Source organism: Lepus europaeus, chromosome 14 (genome assembly GCF_033115175.1).
Source record: "Lepus europaeus isolate LE1 chromosome 14, mLepTim1.pri, whole genome shotgun sequence".
Classification (NCBI taxonomy): Eukaryota; Metazoa; Chordata; class Mammalia; order Lagomorpha; family Leporidae; genus Lepus; species Lepus europaeus.
The window spans coordinates 9,447,597-9,467,439 of NC_084840.1; the positions used below are offsets into that span (position 1 = coordinate 9,447,597).

The 19,843-nt window shown below is 41.7% G+C and overlaps 1 pseudogene; it reads left to right on the top strand.

Moving 5' to 3' along the window:
• The first annotated feature begins 4,842 nt into the window (after positions 1-4,842).
• Positions 4,843-7,082, top strand: LOC133773869 (tastin-like; annotated as a pseudogene).
• Positions 7,083-19,843: the final 12,761 nt, after the last annotated feature.

Consider the following 19,843-nt stretch of genomic DNA (forward strand, 5'->3'; position numbering starts at 1 on the left):
GCGCCAGCCGCAGCGTGCCGTCTGCAGCAGCCATTGGAGGGTGAACCAATGGAAAAGAAAGACCTTTCTCTCTCTCTCTCTCTCACTGTCCACTCTGCCTGTCAAAAAAAAAAAAAAAGAATGAGTTAAAAAAAAAGATCTTCCAGGGCTGGCATGGTGTAACAGGTCAAGCATGGCTTGCAGTGTTGGCATCCCATATGGGCTCCAATCCAAGTTCTGGTTGCTCCACTTCCATTCCAGCTCTCTGTTACAGCATGACAAAGCAGTGGAAGATGGCCCAATTCCTTGGGCCTCTGCACCCATGTGGGAGACCTGGAAGAAGCTCCAGACTACTGGATGCAGATTGGTGCAACTCTGATGCTTGCAGCCATCTGGGGAGTGAACCAGCAGATGGAAGACCTCCCTCCCTCCCTCTCTGCCTCTGCCTCTCTGTAACCCTGCCTTTCAAATAAAATAAATATTAAAAAAAGAACTTGCATAACAAATAAAAATTGAAACAATAAGTCACCACTAGTCCAGTCTTACCAAAGATTATTAAGGATGTGCTACAAACAGAAACACGGAAAGATAGTCATCATTATGAAAGAATATAATGGCAGAAAATCTCCCAGTAAAAGTACAAAGGAAATCCAAAGCAAACAATAGGAGCATTCATGGGGAAAAAGGCAGGGCCAAGTTCTGTCTTTTGCAACAAAATGGATGCAACTGGAAGCCATTATACTCAGTAAAATAATCCAGTCCCAAAAAGACAAATACCCTATGTTTTCCCTGATCTGTGGAAACTAATAGAGTATTTAAAATGTAATCTATAGGAACAAAATTGACATTTTGAGATTCAGTGATTATTTACAGCCCTTATAGCTACTCTTGAGGAACAGTGTTATTCTTCCTATTATTTACTGAACTCTTTACTTAGTATAGGGCTAATCTTATAAGTATGAAGTAAGCTGAACAACAGATCTTTGTAAAAATTAAAGTGACAATAGGAGAGAGAGGAGGAAGAAGGGTGAGAGCATGAGTGGGAAGGAGCATAGGTTGGGAAAATCACTATGTTCCTAAATCTGGATATATGAAATTGGTATACCTTAAATAAAATTAAAAAAGAGGGGCCAGCAGTGTGCACAGTGGGTGAAGCTGCTGCCTGTGGTGTCAGTATTCCATATAGGTGCCAGTTTGAGTCCTAGCTGCTCCACTTCTGATCTGGCTCTCTGCTATGGCCTGGGAAGGCAGTAGAGGATGGCCCAATGTCTTGGGCCCTTGAACTCATGTGGAAGACCTGGAAGGAGCTCCTGTCTTCTGGCTTTGGATCGGCCCAGCTCCAGCTGTTGCAGCCATTTGAGTGATTCAGTGGATGGAGAATTTTCTCCCTCCTTTCCTCCTTCTCCCTTCCTCCCTCTCCCTCTCCGTAACTCTCTGCCTTTTAAATAAATAAATAAATCTTTTAAAAAATAAGAGATGGTTGGCACCACGGCTCACTAGGCTAATCCTCTGCCTGTGGCACCAACACCCTGGGTTCTAGTCCAGGTCACGGCGCCGGATTCGGTCCCGGTTACTCCTCTTCCAGTCCAGCTCTCTGCTGTGGCCCAGGAAGGAAATGGAGGATGGCCCAAGTCCTTGGGTCCTTCACCTGCATGGAAGATCAGGAGGAAGCACCTGGCTCCTGGCTTCAGATCAGTGCAGCGCGCCGGCTGCAGCGGTATTTGGGGGGCTGAACCAACACAAGGAAGACCTTTCTCTCTGTCTCTCTCTATCTAACTCTGTCAAAAATAAATAAATAAATGAGACAAAGAAGGACATTATGTAATGATTAAGGGATCAATTCAACAGAAAGATGTGACTTGATAAATGTAAATGCCCCCAATGCCAGGGCACCTGACTATTTAAAACAAATGTTACTGGATCTAAAGGGAGACACAGACTCAATACAATAGTAATGCAGGACCTCAATGCCCCAATTTCATCAATGGACAGATCAACCAGACAGAAAATCAACAAAGAAACAACAGAGCTAATCAACACTATAGATCAAATGGACTTAACTGATATCTACAACCTTTCATCCCACAGTTGCAGAATATTCACTCTTTTCACCAGTGCAATGCAACTTCTTCTAGGATAGACCATATGCTAGGCCATAATGCAAGTCTCAGCAAATTCAAAAATACTGAAATCATACCATGCATCTTTTCTAACCACAATGAAATGAAGCTGGAAATGAACAACTCAAGAATCTCTAGAACATATGCAAACACATGGAGAGTGAACAACATTCTCCTGGAAACAGTGGGTCACAGAAAAAAATCAAAAGGGAAATAAAAAATTTCGGAAGCAAATGAAGATGACATTACAACATATCAAAAATTATAGGATTTTTTTTGCAATGTTTTTGGATTCAATCCTGTTGATTTCTTCTCTGATTTTAATTATTTCTCTTCTCCTACTAGATTTGGGTCTGATTTGCTGCAGTTTTTCTAGATCCTTGAGATGTACTGAAAGCTCATTTATTTGGTGCCTTTCCAATCTCTTGATGTAGGCACCTATTGCTATAAACTTTCAACACTGCTTTTGCTGTATCCCTTAAGTTTTGATATGTTGTGCTGCTATCCTCATTTACTTCCAGAAAGTTTTTGATTTCTCTTTTGATTTCTTCTATGACCCAGTATTCATTCAGGAGCATGTTGTCCAGTCTCCACATGTTTGCACACTCTCTAGGGATTACTGAGTTGCTAATTTCCAACTTCATTCTGCTGTGGTCTGAGAAGCTGCATTGTATGATTCTAATTCTTTTGAATTTGCTGAGACTTGCTTTATGGCCTAGGATGTGGTCAATCCTAGAGAAGGTTCCATGCACTGCTGAGAAGAATGTAAGTTCTTTAAATGTAGGATTGAAAGTTCTGTAGATATCTGTTAGATCTATTTGGGCAATAGTGTCGATTAAATCTGCTGTTTCCTTGTTGATCTTCTGTCCAGCTGATCTGTCTATTTCTGAGAGTGGAGTATTGAAGTCCCCCAGGTACTACTGTATTGGAATCTAAGTCTCCCTTTAAGTCCCTTAACATATCTTTTAAATAAACTGGTGCCCTGTAATTAGGTGCATATACATTTATAATAGTTACATCTTCCTGTTGAATTGAACCCTTAATTATTATATAGTGCCCCCTCTTTGTCTCTCTTAACAGTTTTAGTGTTAAAGTTTATTTTTTCTGATATTAATATGGCTACACCTGCTTTTTTTTTTTTTTTGGTTTCTGTTGGCATGGAATATCTTTTTCCACCCTTTCACTTTCAGTCTGCATGCATCTTTGTTGGAAAGATGTGTTTCTTGTAGGCAGCAAATAGATGGGTTTTGTTCTTTAATCCAGCCAGCCAGTCTGTGTCTTTTAACTGGAGAGTTGAGGCCATTAACATTCAATGTGACTATTGATAAGTAGTAACTTTGTCCTGCCATTTTCCCAAAGATATTTTCTAGTATATGCTTTGAGCTTCCTGTGATCTTTTACTGGGAGTTTTTCTTCCTTTACCTTCTTTCATGTTGATGACCGTGTTTCTGTGTTTCTGTGTGTAGCACATCTTTAAGCATTTTTTGCAGGGCTGGACAAGTGGCGACAAATTCTTTCAATTTCTGTTTGCTATGAAATGTCTTTATTTCACCTTCATGTACAAATGAGAGCTTTACAGGATATAATATTCTGGGCTGGCAGTTTTTCTCTCTTAGTACCTGGGCTGTATCTCACCATTCCCTTCTAGCCTGTAGGGTTTCTGATGAGAAGTCAGCTGTGAGTCTAATTGGAGATCCTCTGAGAATAATCTGATGTTTCTCTCTTACACATTTTAGGATCTTTTCTTTATGTTTCACTGTGGTGAGTTTAATTACAATGTGTTGTGGTGAGGATCTCTTTTGGTCATGTTTATTAGGGGTTCTATGAGCTTCCTGCACTAGAATGTCTCTGTCCTTCTCCAAACCCAGGAAATTTTCTGCTAGTATCTCACTAAAAAGGCCTTCTAATCCTTTCTCCCTCTCCATGCCTTCAGGAACTCCTAGAACCCAAATGTTGGGTTTTTTAACAGTATCCTGTAGATTCCCGACAATATTTTTTAGATTTCTAATTTTCTCTTCTTTTCTTTGGTTTGACTGTATACTTTCCTGTTCTCTATCTTCTAAGTCTGATATTCTATCTTCTGCTTCACTCATTCTGTTTTTAAGACTCTCCAATGTGTTTGTCATTTGATCTATTGAATTCTTCATTTCATTATGATTCTTTATTTAGGAGATCCAAAGAACTCTACTAAGAGACTATTAGAACTCATAGAAGAGTTTGGCAAAGTAGCAGGATATAAAATCAATGCACAAAAATCAACAGCCTTTGTATACACAGGCACTGCCACGGCTGAGGGAGAACTACTAAGATCAATCCCATTCACAATAGCTACAAAAACAATCAAATACCTTGGAATAAACTTAACCAAGGACGTTAAAGATCTCTATGATGAGAATTACAAAATCTTAAAGAAAGAAATAGAAGAGGATACCAAAACATGGAAAAATCTTCCATGCTCATGGATTGGAAGAATCAACATCATCAAAATGTCCATTCTCCCAAAAGCAATTTATAGATTCAGTGCAATACCAATCAAGATACCGAAGACATTCTTCTCAGGTCTGGAAAAAATGATGCTGAAATTCATATGGAGACACAGGAGACCTCGAATAGCTAAAACAATCTTGTACAACAAAAACAAAGCTGGAGGCATCACAATATCAGATTTCAGGACATACTACAGGGCAGTTGTAATCAAAACAGCATGGTACTGATATAGAAACAGATGGATAGGAGCCGGGAATCAGGGAAAAGCCTCACGTTGTAGCCACCATGACCACCCTCCAAGCTGCCAAGGAAACCTTCCCCTGGGGTGTGTCTCCCACCCCTAGCAAGATTCCCCTGCGCTCTCAGCGACGCCCACCTTTCCCTACAGTCAGATCGTGCGCCCTGGACCAAGAGAACCAAGATCCAAGGGGACTGGTGCAGAAGCCTCCGCTCGGTACTCAAGACCCCCTTGTTAATGCGGCAGGCTCCAAGTTGAAGGGCACGCAGCCGACAGAGAGATCACAAGGATCAGAGGGAGTCTCTCCCATCTGGATCACCTTGGAGGAGCTCAGGCCTAACTCTGGGAGAGAAAACGTGGGGCCTGGGCCCCCTCCCGGGACAGAGGCTCCAGGAGCCAGAGTTTGTGGCTGACCCCGTAGCCCTAACCACCATCCTATCAGGTGAGGGAGTGAAGAGTTATTGTCTGGGGCGCCAGTCCAGTCTGGCTCAGAGAGTACTGATTCGAGGGAGCCAGGGAATCGCCACCCGGAGGGGCCAGGGTGTCGGGCCTCTGCATATTTGGCTCCCAGAACCCCCATCCAACAACTAGACCCCGCCAGGGCTTCCTGTTTCTCAAGGTTGGAGGGACCAGGACCCCGAGGCCGGAGTGAGCATTCCCAGAGGCTAGAGGCTACGATTCCACCTGCAGGAACCTCCTTGCACTCCTCTGCCCGTCCCCATTTCCAGGAGCTAAGAAGAGGGACAGGTGGCAGCAGCCGGTCGCACTTGCTACTCAGTGCTTCCTGGCTGCTGTCCTTATTGTCATCAGGACTACAGTGAGCCAGGCCTCGGGATTCTCCTGGAGACCCCAGTCCAGCCTGCTTCCTCTCTCCCTGAGGGAGAGCAGGAGGTTGTCTCTCACTCAGATGAAGGAGGAGGGGGCCCTCTTAGTCTGCCTCAGCGAGTACCACTAAGAGAAATCCGAGAGATCACACACACCAAGGACAGCCAACACTCACACCTGGTACCCTCCCCTGCCCCTGTGACCCACGCCCGGCCGTGTGGCACCACCTCCTGTCGCCCGGCCATCACTTTTTGGACGAGCTCAGCGTGTCCCTTCCCCTGGTGCCTCGGCGGCAGCGACATCATATTCAGTGTTGCCGCGTTTCACCATGCAACCCAAAACGCGATTCACACCCATCCAGTCAGCCCCCCAAGTCCAGTAGGCCCAATGGCTGCGTGGCCTCTCCCCTCAGTCCTGCCAGGAGGAGCCCGCCCTCTCCTGGGGGCAGACTGCGGTGCAGCTGTTTGACCAGGAGACTTCCAGTGAGCTGCAAGAGGGGCCCGGGGACCCACTGGCAGCGCCCCCTGCTGTGCACCCCAGTAAGCAGCGCATCAGTGTCCTGCAGCAGCTGTTAAGGCGAGAGGTGGAGGGGCTGGCAGGGGACAAGTGTGTCTCCTCCACGGGGCCCCGTCGCTGGATATGACTGAGCTGCAGCCCATGCTGGCGGAGATTTCTAGAACTGTGGATGTCCTGGAGCCCGATTCTGGGACTCCCTGCTTTCATTCTGAGCTGCTGCAGCCCTGCCTTCCACAGGGGGCCCAGGAGGCACGGCCCTGCCCTGCAACAGAGCCAGCAACCCGAGTCCTGTAGGGGTGAGGTGCAAGACCCGTCTCCCCAGGATCAGCCGGGTGCACCAGAGCCCTGCCCTCCAGCAGAGCCCCGCCCCCAGGGCCAGGCCAGAGCCCCTGAGGCCTGCCCTAGGGTGGAGCAGGCGCCATCAGAGGCCTGCTCCTTGCCACCCAGCCCACAGCCCTCCTGCAGCCAGGGGGCTCCAGCGACCACCAGCCTGACCTTCTCTTCCCAGCAGCCACTGTGTGCCAGCCCCCCTATCCACCCCCTCCAGTCTCCGAGGCCCCTGGCGGGCCAGGCAGGCCCCAGCAGGCTGGCCCCGCAGGCCCTGGCCCTGAGACAGCGCCTCAAAGCCTGTCTAAGCACCATCCCCTGCTTCCACGAGGCCCGGCTGGACGACGAGTGCACGTTCTACACCAGCCGAGCCCCTCCCGCAGGCCCCAGCCGGGTGTGCACCAACCCTGTGGCCACACTACTCAAATGGCAGGACGCCCTGAGTTTCATCCCGGTTGGTTCTGCTGCCCTGCAGGACTCTCCACCCTGAGTCACCCACCTCCACCTGCGTGCTCCTCGCCTTTTTAACCCCTATTTATTTGCCCACGTGCTCACGGGATTGGAAGCCAAAACCCTTTTGTCCTTTAATAAAGTTTAAGTGTCAAAAAAAAAAAAAAAAAGAAAGAAAGAAACAGATGGATAGACCAATGGAACAGAATAGAAACACCAGAAATCAACCCAAACATCTACAGCCAACTTATATTTGATCAAGGATCTAAAACCAATGCCTGGAGCAAGGGCAGTCTATTCAATAAATGGTGCTGGGAAAACTGGATTTCCACGTGCAAAAGCATGAAGCAAGACCCCTACCTTACACGTTACACAAAAATCCACTCAACATGGATTAAAGACCTAAATCTACAACCTGACACCATCAAATTATTAGAGAACATTGGAGAAAACCTGCAAGATATTGGCACCGGCAAAGACTTCTTGAAAAGACCCCGGAGGCACAGGCAGTCAAAGCCAAAATTAACATTTGGGATTGCATCAAATTGAGAAGTTTCTGTACTTCAAAAGAAACAGTCAATAAAGTGAAGAGGCAACCGACAGAATGGGAAAAAATATTTGCAAACTATGCTACAGATAAAGGATTAATAACCAGAATCTACAAAGAGATCAAGAAACTCCACAACAACAAAACAAACAACCCACTTGAGAGATGGGCCAAGGACCTCAATAGACATTTTTCAAAAGAGGAAATCCAAATGGCCAACAGGCACATAAAAAAAAATGTTCAAGATCACTAGCAATCAGGGAAATGCAAATCAAAACCACAATGAGGTTTCACCTCACCCTGGTTAGAATGGTTCACATTCAGAAATCTACCAACAACAGATGCTGGCAAGGATGTGGGGAAAAAGGGACACTAATCCACTGTTGGTGGGAATGCAAACTGGTTAAGCCACTATGGAAGTCAGTCTGGAGATTCCTCAGAAACCTGAACATAACCCTACCATACAACCCAGCCATCCCACTCCTTGGAATTTACCCAAAAGAAATTAAATTGGCAAACAAAAAGGCGGTCTGCACCTTAATGTTTATTGCAGCTCAATTCACAATAGCTAAGATATGGAATCAACCTAAATGCCCATCAACAGTAGACTGGATAAAGAAATTATGGGATATGTACTCTACAGTATACAGCAGTAAAAAAACAATGAAATCTGGTCATTTGCAACAAGATGGAGGAATCTGGAAAACATCGTCCTGAGTGTAATAAGCCATTCCCAAAGGGACAAATACCCTATGTTCTCCCTGATCAGTGACAACTAACCAAGCACCAAAAAGGAAACCTGTTGAAGTGAAATGGACACTATGAGAAATGGTGACTTGATCAGCCCTTGCCCTGTTGATGAACAATTTAATACTTTATCCCTTTTAGTATTTTTTTGTTTGTTCTACTTAATACTATTGATCGAATTCTGTAATTAATACACAATTATTCTTTTTTTTTCTTTTTTTTCTTTTTGACAGGCAGAGTGGACAGTGAGAGAGAGAGAGAGAAAGGTCTTCCTTTACCATTGGTTCACCCTCCAATGGCCACTGCGGCCAGCGCACCGTGCTGATCTGAAGCTGGGAGCCAGGTGCTTCTCTTGGTCTCTCATGTGGGTGCAGGGCCCAAGCACTTGGGCCATCCTCCACTGCACTCCTGGGCCAGCAGAGAGCTGGACTGGAAGAGGGGCAACCAAGATAGAATCCAGTGCCCCGACCGGGACTAGAACCCGGTGTGCCGGAGCCGCAAGGTGGAGGATTAGCCTATTGAGCAGCGGCGCCGGATCACAATTATTCTTAAGTGTTGAAACTTAACTGAAAAGTGATCCCTGGTAAATATAAGAGTGGGAATCAGAGAGAGAAGAGACATACCACTTGGGACATGCTCAATCGGACTTGCCCCAAATGGTAGAGTTAGAAACGTGCCAGGGGATTCCAATTCAATCCCATCAAGGTGGCATGTACCAATGCCATCTCACTAGTCCAAATGATCAATTTCTGTTCACAATTGATCATAATGATAGGACTAAGAGTCAAAGGGATCGCATAAACAAGACTAGTGTCTGCAAATACTAACCGCTAGAATAAAAAAGGGAAAGAACGATCCAACATGGGAAGTGGGATACACAGCAGACTCACAGAATGGCAGATGTCCTAAACAGCACTCTGGCCTCAGAATCAGCCCTTAAGGCAAAGGACTTGAACAGGCATTTTTCAAAACAGGAAATTCAAATGGCCAACACATGAAAAATGCTCAGGACTTCTAGCCACCGGGGAAATGCAAACAATCAAAACCACAATTAGGTTTTACCTCACCCCAGTTAGAATGGCTCTCATACAGAAATCAACAATAAATTCTGGCAACGATATGGAGAAAAAGGTTCCCTAATCCACTTTTAGTATAAATGCAAACTAGCACAGCCACTGTGGAAAATAGTATAGTGATTCCTCAGAAAGCTGAAAGTAGATCTGCCATATAACCCAGCCATACCATTTCTGGAATTTACCCAACTGAAATGAAATCAGCATATGAAGAGTTATCTGTATCCCTGTGTTTACTGCTCTCAATTCACAATAGCTAAGATATGGAATCAACCCAGATACCCTTCAATCAATGACTAGATGTAGGAAATGCAGTATATATACATTATGGAATATTACTCGGCCATAAAAAAGAATGAAATCCTGTCTTTTGTAACAAAATGCATGCAACTAGAAACCCTTATACTTACTGCAATAAGCCAGTGCCAAAAAGACAAATACCATGTTTTCTCTGATCTGTGATAACAGAGTACAAAAACATAATGTATAATTATTTGCACTGCAATCTCATAAAATTATTCCTGTGGATAAACTGTTGAGAGGAAATGGCTTAATGTCTAAATTAACTTAATTATTTTCTTGTAACCACACAGGAAATATTTAGATGTTACACTGTCATTGGTTTTATTTCATTCAAAGAAATTATGAATGACTGACAAAAAAAAACTATATATGGGTGAAATGGTCACTTTTCCATTTAATTATAGTTTACAGCTATTGTCTATATTCCCATGAGACTAGGGTCTTGCTTTTTACATGTTAAACTTCTTACTCAGCGAAGTATTAAGTCATTTTACTGTAGTAAATTTAAAATGCTATCTCAAAAACTAAAAAAACAAAAAAGAAAGAAAAAGAAAGGAAGAAGGAATATAGGGTGGGTGGGAGGGAGAGAGGTAGGGAGGGAGGGAAGAGGAAGGAAATATCATTATGTTCTTAGACCTGTATCTATGAATCATATTGAAATGTCAAAAATTAAAATTAAAAATGAAACATAAAATATATTAGCCAAAATTCTCAGAAACAGAACCAATACACAGATTTGTTCCCTCCCTTCTATTTACATTTTGAAATCCTAGCTAACTGTAATGTCCTCTGAGAAATTCTATCCAATTCCCTTTGTCAAAAGAATATCTTTTTCCTCTTTTCTTTATTTCACTTCATTTGCATCTCTGCCATCATACCTATTACACATCACTTTAAATTATATTAGAGTCAGTTCAACCCAATAAACATTTACTGAGGGCCTCCTCTGTACTGGGCTTGTACTAGAAGAAACTGAATGAGTTAGGCAGTGTCCCTACTCAAAAATTTACACTTTAACACTGAAAAATAGCAGGTAAATTCTGTATCATAAAATATATACAAACAAGGTGTGGTGCAGGTTTAAAGGATGTAAATATTATTTCTGTCCCACAAAAGGGGAGTAACCTCACCTCTCCTTAAGTACTACCATGACACACACATACACCATTGTATTTACTCAGTGGGATTCTTTAAAGTAACTCAGTAAATTGATCAAAATAGATTAATTGCATGCTATAGGTTGAATATTATCCCCTTCATAATGGTGAAGTGATAACTCCCAGTACTTCAGATATGTCTGTATTTGGATACAATTAAGTTAAAACACAGTCACTAGAGTAGCCCCTAATCCAATCTGACTGTATCACTGTATAAGAACTGGAGGTTTGGACACAGACAGACACCAAGGATGTGGGCACACAGAGGAAAAGCTGTTTAAAGACATAAGATGGTGGCCCTTTGCATGTCCAGGAGACAAGCCTCAAGAGGACCTAAATTTTCCAATGTCTGAATCTTGGACTTCTAGCCTCAAAAACTGTGAGAAAACACATTTTTACACTGACATAAAGGAAATGGTCTCAGAAATAATGAAATAACAAAAAATACACTACCTAATTTGCATAGGTCTATACACTGTAAAAGCAAAAGTACTTGCAAGCTCTAATTGGGTGAAGCTTACACAGCCAAAGAGGAGAGTAATAATATTTTGTCTTTTGAAACATGAGCATTATTAGGAATTCCTAACCAAACTGCTAGAACATACTTCCTTACTATTTATCTCCTACATTGGGCCCCACATATTTAAGTTACTAATTATGTTTGTTTGCTTAATCAACCAAACGAAACATACAAGATTTTCCCATATACTATAAAACTATTTGTACATGTGTGTATGTACATGGGTTTACCTGGATGTACTTTTCATCAAGGTGACATAAGTTTCATACTTCAATTACTAGGTAGTCACAAAACAGGTAATTGCATAATTCTGGCAGGTATTTTAAAACACTGGCAACAGCTAGAATACCCCTTCTGCAACCTTCTTGAGTAATTAATTTTGGAGCTTTATGTTTGATCTCATCAGGGCGATAAAATCCATACTCTTCAGCATTCATCATAACTTTTTTTTTTAATGGAGATGTGAACATAAATTTTGAGTACATTCCCAATCCTTTGCAATCTATGATAAAATAGTAATTTTTAGATTTTTCCTGCTGTCACCTTTAAAAAATATATGCGTGACTTTCTAACTTCTTGTTCATATTAAATATATACAAGCTATTTCAGGGCACTATGTTATAGTCTATGTCACAGAAAAAAATTTTCCAACATTATCTATAGTGAACAGAATATAAAATCTTGTGTACAAATTGCTGTTAAGTAGAACCAAACATAACTTACCAAATGAGTGACATCAAATTACTGTGTAGAAGTTGCTTAACAAGCTCACCAGACTTAGACACATGATGTCTATAAGCACTGAAAATAATGAAGTATGGGGTCAGCGCTGTGGTGTAGTGGGTAAAGCTGCCACCTGCAGTGCTGGCATCCCATATGGGCGCCGGTTCAAGACCCAGCTGCTATACTCTGATCCATCTCTCTGCTATTGCCTGGGAAAGCCGTGAAAGATGGCCCAAGTCCTTGGGCCCTGCACCCACGTGGGAGACCTGGAAGAAGCTCCTGGCTCCTAGCTCTGGACTGGCACAGCTCTGGCCATTGTGGCCATCTGGGGAGTAAACCAGCAGATGGAAGACCTCTCTCTCTCTCTCTCTCTCTACCTCTACCTCTACCTCTAACTTTCAAATAAATAAACCTTTAACAATAATAAAGTATACCCACTCATATGAGGATCAAAGTAGAGGGGAAAACTTTATTAACACCATGTTCTAGTTACACAGGAATAACAACTACCATTGTTAAAATTCTTAATTGACTTTGTATATACTTCATCAGCTGATATCATAAATTCTTCAAGGAAAAACAACACAAAACTACTGACTGACTCTGCTAAGTAACTCCAGCTATAGCAGTTGTGCATAAAGCAACTGATTTGACTGTCAAGTCAATAATCCATTTTAGACACCGAAACTCCAAATAAAATCATGTTAATGGGTAGAGCAGTTTGTTTACATGGTGATAAACTTTTCAGTTTAGCAATCAACTAATAATGAGAATATGCAAGGGACCAAATTTCCCCATTTCTAAATGAAGCTGGTGGGGCCATTCCAAGGGGCTCACCTATCATGTACCTACAGGCAGGCCTCCAGGAGCTCAGAGGAGATGAGTCTGACTAATGCACACAAAGGGGCCCTCTGGGCCTTTTGTGCCCAGAGGCTGACACTATTTTTCTCAACTAAATGATGATTAAAAATTCCACATATTCTTAACACACAGTCTAACAAGTATCTAAATAAATACTTGTGAACTAGTTTAATCATAGGGTTCTTCTGAACACAATTTGATCTTGAACAATTACAGATTGTTTTCTTACTATTAGCACTTGAAAGGCACAGTTACAGAAATCCAGAGAGCGAGAGTGAGAGATCTTCCATCTGCTGGTTCACTCCCCAAGTAGCCACAATGGCCAGGCCCAAGCAAGGAGCCAGGAACTTCTTCTGGGTCTCCCACATGGGGGTAGGGGCCCAAGCACTTGGGCCATCTTCTTGTACTTTCTCAGGCACACTAGTAGGGAGCTAGATCAGAAGTAGAGCAGCCAAGAATAGAACTGGACCCATATGGGATGCTGGCAGCATCGCAGGCATCAGCTTTACCTGCTATACCACAATGTCAGCCCCACAGATAGTTTTTAAAACTGACTGATCCTTGCACACAGGTAAATTTTACATTCTAAATATTTTCTGTTAAACTTCCAACACTTAATTCCACAAATTTACAGAATAGAAAGGTAATTGGTTTACTAATGAGATATTATCTCAATGACAAATATAATTACCTCAAGATTGTTCAAAATTAAGGATCAAGAAGAACCTCTGCCTTGTATTTTTAACATCTGCAGTGAGCTAATCTTCTCAACACTGAAGCAAGTAAAGTGATGAAGGATCACATTACTGAATCCTGCCTTCCTTCCATCTGTATCTGCTATGATGACAACCCAACAGTGAGCAGAAGATGCAGGATCAAAAAAATAATAAAACCTATGCCAATTTAGCACTTGTAATTAAGACACCTGAAGTGAGACTTCATAAAATAATGCAAATACGGAGATTTGCCATTCCTCACTGCAAAATTATTTTATTAAAATTTTCAATTAGTTTAACAACCCAGGCAAGTTTCTAACCCTTTCTTGGATAGTAAGGCTTTCTGTGAAGGGAAACGTGAAATATCGAAATTGATGTCTTCCATTTATCTGAAAGGTACATTTCACTTGAGCATTTGCTATATACCTTGGAGCACACAGAGCAACTATTTATGACTCTAACCAGTCAGAAACATTTTTATTCTATGGGAAACTCACATTCTTGCCAATTATCAGAATTTTTCTAAGAATTGAACAACATTTTATGTCTTTTTCCTCAAAATTGAATTTTGATGACAAGCTGGGCCTTTGAGTTATTTTTGCCAAAAGGGTATCTTTTCAAGATGTGAGTGTATTGTGTATTGTCTTTTTATTCTTCAACTTTCTCTTCAGCTTCCTAATCACAAAAAATGTATTTTATTACCATTCAATTCATGATTAAACAAAATGTGTGGCCATTTTGGGTATATGCATATGTATTTTAGTTTTTTGTTTTTAAATATTTATTTTCATCTACTTGTCAGGCAGAAGGAGAGAGATCTTCCTTTGGCTCGTTTACTCTCCAAATGCCACAACAGCTAGAGCTGGGCCAGTATAAAACAGGAGCATAGGGCCGGCGCCGCGGCTCACTAGGCTAATCCTCCACCTGCGGCACCGGCACCCTGGGTTCTAGTCCCCGTTGGGGTACCGGATTCTGTCCCAGTTGCTCCTCTTCCAGTCCGGTTCTCTGCTGTGGCCCGGGAGTGCAGTGGAGGATGGCCTGAGTCCTTGGGCCCTGCATCCACATGGGAGGCCAGAAGAAGCACCTGGCTCCTGGCTTCAGATCAGCGCAGTGCGCCCACAGTAGAGGCCACTTGGGGGTGAACCAACAGAAGGAAGACCTTTCTCTCTGTCTCTCTCTCTCTCACTAACTCTGCCTGTCAAAAAAAAAAAAACCAGGAGCATAGAACTCCATCCAGACCTCCCAAATGGGTGCCAGGGGTCTAAGCCCTCAAGCCATCATCTGCTGCCACCCAGGATGTGTTAGCAGGAAGCCAGATCAGAAGCAGAGTAGCCAGGAATTGAACCAGTACTCCAATATATTATACAGGAGTTCCAAGGTGTGGCCTGCGTACCACAACACCCACTGCTATATTTTAGTTTTTAAAGTTTCATCAGATAAAATCAGTAATAAAGATTGTGGATTATACCTCAGAGGTTAATGAAAACCCAATCACATTATTTTATTTAAATGAAATAATTCATCTGTAATAAAAATGCATGCATTCATGTTTTTAGGAAAAAAAAGAATTTACTCTTTTACTTGAAGACAACAAAGTTTCTAATTAATTTTCATACACACACACACATATATATATGACATTCCTTAAATAGTAATGGTGCAGTTATGATCCATCTGAGTTTCTATTATCTCTTCAGAATAGTAGACATACTGTGGTATACATTTCCTTTAGGTTCTTTTGCATTTTCTTTGTTAAGGTTAAATAACATTACTTACATGAACACTGCAGATGTTCATTATAAATAAATAAAACACTGTAGTAGGAGAGAAAATATTTTTAAATCCTTTAAAACCTTACCACCTATAAATAACTGCTGGAAACTTATTGATTAGTACTGTAAACATTTTTCTACATACATAAAGGAAAAGGATAAAAATATATGAATGATGGAGATACTCACTTTATTTTTTTTTTCAATATTTTATTTTATTTGAGAGACAGAGACACAGACAGAGACCTCCTATCTACTGGTTCATTACCTCAAATGCTTAGGAGCCAAGAACTCAATCCAGGTTTTCCATGTGGGTGGCAGAGATCCAATTACTTGAGCTATCACCTGCTGCCTCCTAGGTTCACATTAGCAGGAAGCTGCAATCAAGAGAATCAGAACATGAACCTAAACACTCAGAAAAGGCATATCAAGTGGCATTTTAATCACTGCACCAAATGCTTATTCATTTTCTAAAATGAATTATTTGAGAGACAAGAGATACTACAACTTTGTGGAAATTAAATCATTCCATACTTGACATTTTAAATAAAAATAATTAGTACACTTGATTTTAACGAAACAAAAAGAAACAGAAGTGATGCTACAGGAATTTCCAGACATTAAAATATTTCTTAAATATATAACATATTCATAAATGCCTCCTCTAAAGTTGAATAAGATCATGAAAAATCAGACTTTTAATCTACAAGTAAAAATGTTAAACAGTATTCATTAACCTTGTACTCCATAAAATAACATTATCCCAAAAATACATGTTAGGAAATAAATGCTACTGTTGAGTGATTATAATCAGTTTGTAGGGTTAAATAGGTGTGTTTACTGTGTGTCAAACATATGCCATGCAGAAGGATGAATCAGGAGCAAGACTAACATAGCTAACTTCTTCATGGTGTTCACAATTTCCATATAAAAGTCCTCTCAACTTCAACCATGCTAAGATACCTAAAAGTAAAATAGAGATTTCTCCCTACCATTTGACATTAAGTTGTTCTGATTTATTTGCACAAAGACAAATTTCTTTTCAAGATTTTTAATTATTTTAATATATGTTACATAAAAAGACTGAAGTGTATCTACTACAACTATTTGTAAAAGTATCCCTGGTTCATTAAAAAACATAAAACACCATTTACTCACAGGTGACAAGCAGGTAGTTAGCTTCACTCAGTTAAGTATATTTATCTTTTTCATTGTTATTCTATAAGTCTTGCCACAAAATGCATGTAATCTAAGAGAAACAACTTGAATTATGTGCTATGTTGTTAAATTTGCAAACTAGAGGAAACCAAAACTGCATGACTTTTAATTTATTAAGATGACCTCTTTTCAACAAAAATCAAAGTATACTATCTGGGGGGAGCAAAGTGGAATGAGTATTTGGCCTAGCAGTTAAGCTGCCAAGATGCCCACATCCATCTCGGAGTGCATGGGTTCATGTCCCAGCTCCACTCTTGATTCCAGCTTCCTGCTAATATGCACGCTGGGAGGTATCAGGCTCAAGCAGTTTGGTCCCTGTTGCCAACGTGGGATACCTGAATTGAGCTCCCAGCTCCTGATTTCAGCCTCGCCCTGCCCCAGCTGTTGCAGGCATTTGGGGACTGAATCAGCAAATAGGACCTATGTTTCTCTATTTTGTGTCTATGTCTCAAATTAGAATAATTAAATAAACAGCTAAAATACCTGGCTCCTACTATGAGTACTAAAGTTAACAGGATGCTTTAATAATGTTCTGTTATATTGAAGAAATGGTCCATTCAACCATGCTTTTCTCCAAGATTAGATAAAAAGTGTGTACTGTAAATTATATCCTAAATGGATGTTTGCAATATACTTTTAATTAATCAGCTTTGATGGTCACTCAACTGCTTAATACACAACAGAGCTGTGGGCTTACCAAGATAATCATCTTCTTATGTAACATTAATTACAACATTTGTAATTATTCTGGTACTGATTTAAATCACTTCACCTTGTTTAATCGGTTTTTCACAAGTAAAATATATATGATATATATCTTGCATAACAGTTATAAAGTTTAGAAATGCAGCCAACACATCTAATTCTCAGCATGCTGAGAAGCAACGACATCCATTTCATGATATTCAAAACTAAAATACTAAGTACTGATTTGTCCTAATGAAGAGGAATCTACCCTTCTTCAGATTCCACCTCCTGACTTGCAAGCATTAGCATGTAAAGGTTGCTTGTTCACATCCAGGTCTAGTTGTCCTCAAAGCTGCAAGAAAAGGGGAAACTGGAGCATGGGCTTCAGGAGGAGGCCACAACATGTGCCTCAAACACAGACTCCTCCAAGAAGCCAGCTGCCCATGGACTACCATGTTCAACCTCCTGGAAGTTTAGCACATCTCCATTTTGTCATAGCAGCCCATTCCCAAGTTCCAACAATTGCTCCCACAGAGTGAAAATGAGAGACTTTTGTGCTACAGCCAGTTACATGCAAAAGAAACAATAGGAGAGGTAAGTAATCCAGGAAGAATTTGTGGCCCAAAGTGACCTTAGAACCACGTAATGGCATAATTCTTGCTACAGTGGCCATGTGCCATGTAGATGAGACTTGTCAGGGATGATTTAGTGCCTCCCTCTTCACTGTTCCTAAAGTAGAAGCTAGGTGTCACTACTTGTTAAGAGTGGGCAAATGCCAGAGGCTTATGCTCTATCAGATGGGTAACTCTATTGTCTTCTGTGCCACAGTCACTGAATCTGGGTTCCTGGTTACCTCTGACACAAGTAGGAGCAGCTGCTACCAACTTTCTCAGGCTGTTACCATTCCTCAAGTTAGATAAATGCCCCTTCTCTAAAAGACAGAATCAGATAGGAATATTAAAGCCATCTATCACTTAAATGTTAAAGGAAGATGTCAGAGTGGGTCCCTTTCCTGAGAGGAAACTCCTCTACTTCTAAGTCATCTCCAGTACAGATACTCTAGAATGCATCCTCCTCAGGAAGTAAATGAACTCTATAGTCCAACACACACCAGAGAACCGGGGTAAAAATGACCTGCTACATCCCGAGCGGATATCCAGGCCCAGTTTTCTAGCTTGCTCATAATAAATAGGTATTCAGTGAAAGGCAAGCTGCTGTTATTAGAAACATAATATTACACAGTGGTAAAAAAAAAAAAAAAAATGAAATCCAGGCCGGCGCTGCAGCTCAATAGGCTAATCCTCTGCCTGCAGCACCAGCACACCAGGTTCTAGCCCTGGTTGGGGCACCAGATTCTTTCCCAGTTGCCCCTCTTCCAGGCCAGCTCTCTGCGTGGCCCGGGAGTGCAGTGGAGGATGGCCCAAGTGCTTGGGTCCTGCACCCACATGGGAGACCAGGAGAAGCACCTGGCTCCTGGCTTCGGATCAGCGTGGTGCGCCGGCTGCAGTGCACCAGCTGTAGCAGCCATTGGAGGGTGAACCAACGGTAAAGGAAGACCTTTCTCTCTGGTCTCTCACTCACTGACCACTCTCTCTCACTGTCCACTCTGCCTGTCAAAAAAAAAAAAAAAAAAAAAAGAAATCCAGTCATTTGCAACAAAATAGTGGGATCTGGAAAACATCATGCTGAGTGAAATAAGCCAGTCCCAAAGGGACAAATATCATATATTCTCCCTGATCTGTGACAACTAACTGAGCACCTAAAAGGAAACCTGTAGAAGAGAAACTGACACTAAGAGAAGCAATGACTTGATCAGCCCTTGTCCTGTCAAGGAACAGCTTACCATTTTATTCTTTTTAGTATTTTCTTTTCTACTTAGTACCACTGGCTGAACTCTTTAATTAACACACAATTATTCTTAGGTGTTTAAATTTAACTGAAAAGTGATCCCTGTTAAAAATAAGAATGGGAATAAGAGAGGGAGGAGATGTACAGTTTAGAACACGTTCCCTTAGACTTACCCATAAGGGTAAAGCTAAAAACTTGCCATGGGACTCCAAATCTCATTAAGTTGGCAGGTACCAATGCTATCTTACTAGTTAAAGTGATCAGTTTAAGTTCATAACTGATTATAAAGATAGGATTAAGTGTAAAAGGGATCACATAAATAAGACCAAGTGTCTGCTAATAACAATTGTAGAATTAAAAAGGAGAGAACGATCCAACATGGGAAGTGGGATACACAGCAGACTCATAGAATGACAAATGCCCTAAACAGCACTCTGGCCTCAGAGTCAGCCTTTACGGCATTCGGATCTGGCTAAAAAACCCATGAGAGCATTTCAGGCATGGCAAGCCAAAACACTGTGGCAAAAAAAAAAAAAAAAAAAAACCTAAATGAAAGATCTCTGTGAGTGAGATCCCAGTGGAAAGAACAGGCCATCAAAGAAAGAGGTACTGGGGCCAGTGCTGTGGCGCAGTGGGTTAACCCCTGGCCTGAAGCACCAGCATCCCATATGGGCACCGTTTCAAGACCCAGCTGCTCCACTTCCAATCCCGCTCTCTGCTATAGCCTGG